The following is a 5,296-nucleotide window of genomic DNA, read 5'->3' as shown; positions in this document are numbered from 1 at the left end:
AAATTTGGAACTATATGAATTCAATTTTGGAACTATATGAATTATAGTATTTAATTCATACTAATTAATTGAATTCAAATATAAAATATATCTGTATTTCGAAGTTCTATTGTAGTCTAGTAGTGTAATGTATTCTATGGATAATATAGAAATCCAAAATACTCTTTCAATCAAACAAATATTTGAATAATTCCATATTCGTGTTTTGAAAATAATTGAAAAAAAAAAGGAATACAAAATAATAGGAAATTGTCTCCTATTCCGAATTTTTCCTAGGATTTCCATTTCGATGAACCGACTCTTACCAAGATTATATATGGAAAATGAGGAACCGTGTAACCCCCATTCCTACTTTTTTTTAATATGATACCGGGATTGTAAAAAGAATCTGAAATCCACAAATAGTAATCGGAAGAATAAGAGTTGCTTTTTAATTATTTCAGATTGATTGGAATCAATACAAATCAAATAGATGAAACAAAGAAAAAAAATTGGGACGCTATGTTATGTATATTACATATATTTACATATATGTAATTGAAATTATATATATGAAGATACATATTGGAGATTGATTTATATTAAACCCTATTTTTTTTTAGAGAGTAAAACTTGAATATATTACAATAATAGTCTAGTAGAAAGAAATAGATTTGATTTCTTTCTACTAGACTATCTGGATTTCATAGAATTCTGCTGATTGTAGTCCGATCATTTCATTTAAGACTAAGACTCCAAATTGAAATCTTTTTTTTTTTCATTTTTTTTCAATCAATGATTGCATAGACAAGAATTAAGAAAGTCATGTTTAAGTGAAATTATTCACTTTGACTTACCGTTTTTACGTAAATTATAAGTAAAAAGGCAGTAGGAACTAGAATGAACAATGCAGTAGCAATAAATGCGAGAATATTTACTTCCATAATCTCTATGTTTTATTTCTCTTCAATTTCCAATAAAAAATTCGGGATTTAATCCCATAGAGATGATAAATCTTTCGTCGGTAAATTCAATGGTATAAAATTTTAATGATGTCAAATCGTATCAATATCATGAATAACAATATCTGAATTATCAAATCGATTCATCGTCGAGAATTAAATAGTATAACATAGGAAATCTTTTATCCATACCAAATTTAAAATTTAGATTTCTGATGCAATCCAAAATTCCTTTTCCTTTTTTATTCTTTCTTTTTTAGTTTAATGTAAGGTAAAGGTTCTGACGAAAAAAGAAAAAAACAAGAGGGATCCCTATTAGGAATGAGATTTTGTTTGTTATTTTTATTCCCTTTCACACACAAGATGAATGGATGTCTTTTTTATTGGATTTGTATCCATCGGGACTGACGGGGCTCGAACCCGCAGCTTCCGCCTTGACAGGGCGGTGCTCTGACCAATTGAACTACAATCCCAGGGAAAAAAGCGTACAGCATACAGATTCTTACGGTTTCATTCAAACCTTTTTTCTATTTTAGATTCGAACCATTGTGCTGTAACTGAAAGAGGCGGACTATAGTATATATTGATATCCATATAGATATGCACTTTAGTGAGATTGACACGGATTACTCGTAATCCGTTCGTTATTGCCAAGTCAATTGAAAAATGAATCAATGAAAAGAGAAAAGAGTCTTTTTTTTTTAATCTTTTCCTAAGACTTTCTACTTACAAACCCTGATATGAATCAGGATTACTAGCAACATCCGAATTTGTAGAAAAAATATGTAATACGGAAAAAAACAATATCGCTAGAGATGTTTCCTATTTTGATTCTTCCGTATCAGAGCAGATCAGTCATTTCTGGAGAACAACAAATGGGTGTTATGCCATTTCATGGTGGATCGGCAAATTCTTGGGCCGAGCTGGATTTGAACCAGCGTAGACATATTGCCAACGAATTTACAGTCCGTCCCCATTAACCGCTCGGGCATCGACCCAGGAACAGGAAGAATCCATTTCAATCTTTATTGATAATCCATGATTAACTGCCTTTCGTAGTACCCTACCCCCAGGGGAAGTCGAATCCCCGCTGCCTCCTTGAAAGAGAGATGTCCTGAACCACTAGACGATGGGGGCATACTTGCCCGACCGTCATTATACTACGTTCATAGTATGAACAGTTTTTTGAAATTGTCAATATAATGAAATGATATGATTCGATCAAAAAAAAGGATTTTTCCATCTTTCAGAATTCCATAGAATTTTTGGATTTATCATTTAGATTTCGAAATTTTTTATTCCAATCGTGAATTAAAAAAAAAATAGAAAAAAAGATAAGTAATGCGAAAGAAAGGAAAAGAAAGATAAGATACTTTTCGGGAATGATTAGTTTGGTGGAAAGGACGAGGGGTTAAAACTTCATTTCTTTCATTCTCATTCATTGTTAAAATTAAGCCGGTAAATAAAAAAACGATAATCAATATGGAAATCAGATAAGTAATAAGGATAGGGATCAACAAGTTATTGAATTTTTTTTTTAACTTGACTCTATTTACTAAGTAAATCCAATTTTTTGTTCCTTGATGAGTCGTTATGCGAATCAAATATATATACTTATGTACATATATTCTAATCCCATCTATATAATAAGTATATGCAGTAACAAATGGATGTACTAGTCATATTGACTAGTTTCTTATTTAGTAATGAAATCAAACGGAGCCCTTTTAACTCAGTGGTAGAGTAACGCCATGGTAAGGCGTAAGTCATCGGTTCAAATCCGATAAGGGGCTTTTTACTTTTTTTTTCAGAGAACACCAGCAATAATATTCATAGTTTAAGGAAGAATAGGGATATTGTTGATATTTGTAATAAGTTTCTATTTGTAATAAAAAAACTACGGAATCGTAGGATTTCATTATAAAATGGAATTATGAATTCTAATTAGAATTTTAAGAGGTTATCCTTATTATTCTAATGAATTCGAATATAGTAAAGTAATTCTAGTTAGAAAGTGAAACATTATTCTTTTCAAAAAAAAAAGGAAAGATTATCAAAAAAGTAAGTGGACCTAACCCATTGAATCATAACTATATCTACTATTCTGATATTCAAATTTGATGGATCTGTCGATATTTCCGATTAAATCTTCTTATTCCTATGGGTTCTATAGGGAATAAATTGCTATGCCCTTTCTTCACGCGGAAGGGCTTATTCCAAGTTACAACAAACAAACAAGTCATTTTCATTTTAAACATCTTTTTTTCCAAACACAAGAAAAGATCTATTTACATTTCTATTATTTCTATAATATATATCCTATTTTATAGAAATAATAGAAAAAAAATCCATCAAATCATGTCTTTACGTATCAAATATTTCCTTTTCATATCGATGCATACGATATTTTTCCGGCAATAAATGGAAATGTATGTGAGAAAAAAAAACTTTCACTTAAAGTTTCTTATTATTAATAAAACTCAATACAATATTTAAGAATCTGATAGACGAATAAAAAGAAATAAAGTAAATAGATAAAATTTTCGAATTTATTACCTCGATCCGCAAAAAAAAATAGACTTTGGAGTTTTTTTAATCGGAAAGAGAGAAAAATAGAACAAAGAAGACAACAAAAGAAAAAAAATGGATTATAGAAAGTAATAAAATATATGATCCTGTAGTGGTTTCCTAGACATAGAAACTAGAAGAATATAATTTTTTTTTCACGAACAAGATTCAAGAATAAGATTATTTGATGAAAGGAGAGAAGTATGTCTGGGGATCCGCTTGTAGAAAAAGCGAGAAAGTGGATCATTTGTTTCTTGAACAGTTCTTTTTAAAATGAATCTATCGGATTTTTGAGTCATAAGACAATTCATGATTCATGGCTTAGGGGATTTTTAAGAATAGAAAAGAATAACCACATTGAGTTCATGGATTTGGCCTAAGTATCAATAGACCAAAAAATCATTTTGATATTCGAAACCAATTAGAACAGAAGGGACAGTTTACGAGAAAATCATTTCTATTTATATTCTATATAAATGATAATATATATATAAATAAATGATAAAAGCCTCGAGGGTTCGATCCCTAAAAATGCTATGAGGTGTTTGGAAATGGTTGAAGTAGTTGAATAGGAGGATCACTATGACTATAGCTCTTGGTAAATTTACCAAAGATGAAAATGATTTATTTGATATTATGGATGACTGGTTACGGAGGGACCGTTTCGTTTTTGTGGGTTGGTCCGGTCTATTGCTCTTTCCTTGCGCCTATTTTGCCTTGGGGGGTTGGTTTACAGGTACAACCTTTGTAACTTCATGGTATACTCATGGATTGGCAAGTTCTTATTTGGAAGGATGCAACTTCTTAACTGCTGCAGTCTCTACTCCTGCTAATAGTTTAGCACATTCTTTGTTGTTACTGTGGGGTCCTGAAGCACAGGGAGATTTTACCCGTTGGTGTCAATTAGGTGGTCTGTGGACTTTTGTTGCTCTCCACGGTGCTTTCGGATTAATAGGTTTCATGTTACGTCAATTTGAACTTGCTCGATCTGTTCAATTACGTCCTTATAATGCAATCGCATTTTCTGGTCCAATTGCTGTTTTTGTTTCTGTATTCCTGATTTATCCACTGGGTCAGTCTGGTTGGTTTTTTGCACCTAGTTTTGGTGTAGCAGCTATATTTCGATTCATCCTGTTTTTCCAAGGGTTTCATAATTGGACATTAAATCCATTTCATATGATGGGAGTTGCTGGTGTATTGGGTGCTGCGCTACTATGTGCTATTCATGGTGCTACCGTAGAAAATACTTTATTTGAAGATGGTGATGGCGCAAATACATTCCGTGCTTTTAACCCAACCCAAGCTGAAGAAACTTATTCAATGGTCACTGCTAACCGTTTTTGGTCCCAAATCTTTGGGGTTGCTTTTTCCAATAAACGTTGGTTACATTTCTTTATGTTATTTGTACCAGTAACAGGTTTATGGATGAGTGCTCTTGGAGTAGTCGGTCTGGCCCTGAACCTACGTGCCTATGACTTCGTTTCTCAAGAAATCCGCGCAGCGGAAGATCCTGAATTTGAGACTTTCTACACCAAAAACATTCTCTTAAACGAAGGTATTCGTGCGTGGATGGCAGCTCAAGATCAGCCTCATGAAAACCTTATATTCCCTGAGGAGGTTCTACCACGTGGAAACGCTCTTTAATGGAACTTTAGCTATAACTGGTCGTGACCAAGAAACTACCGGTTTCGCTTGGTGGGCCGGGAATGCCCGACTTATCAATTTATCCGGTAAACTACTGGGGGCCCATGTAGCCCATGCTGGATTAATAGTATTCTGGGCCGGAG

At 32.7% G+C, this 5,296-nt stretch overlaps 1 non-coding gene across 1 annotated transcript; it reads left to right on the top strand.

Moving 5' to 3' along the window:
• The first annotated feature begins 2,662 nt into the window (after positions 1 to 2,662).
• Positions 2,663 to 2,734, top strand: TRNAT-GGU. Its single transcript has one exon. It is a non-coding gene; the product is annotated as a tRNA-Thr (tRNA).
• The last annotated feature ends 2,562 nt before the right edge of the window (positions 2,735 to 5,296 follow it).

The sequence above is a fragment of the Abrus precatorius genome, unplaced genomic scaffold (assembly GCF_003935025.1).
Source record: "Abrus precatorius isolate BTA unplaced genomic scaffold, Abrus_2018 Scaffold102, whole genome shotgun sequence".
In the NCBI taxonomy this organism is placed as follows: domain Eukaryota; kingdom Viridiplantae; phylum Streptophyta; class Magnoliopsida; order Fabales; family Fabaceae; genus Abrus; species Abrus precatorius.
This window is presented reverse-complemented; position numbering and strand designations above follow the sequence as displayed.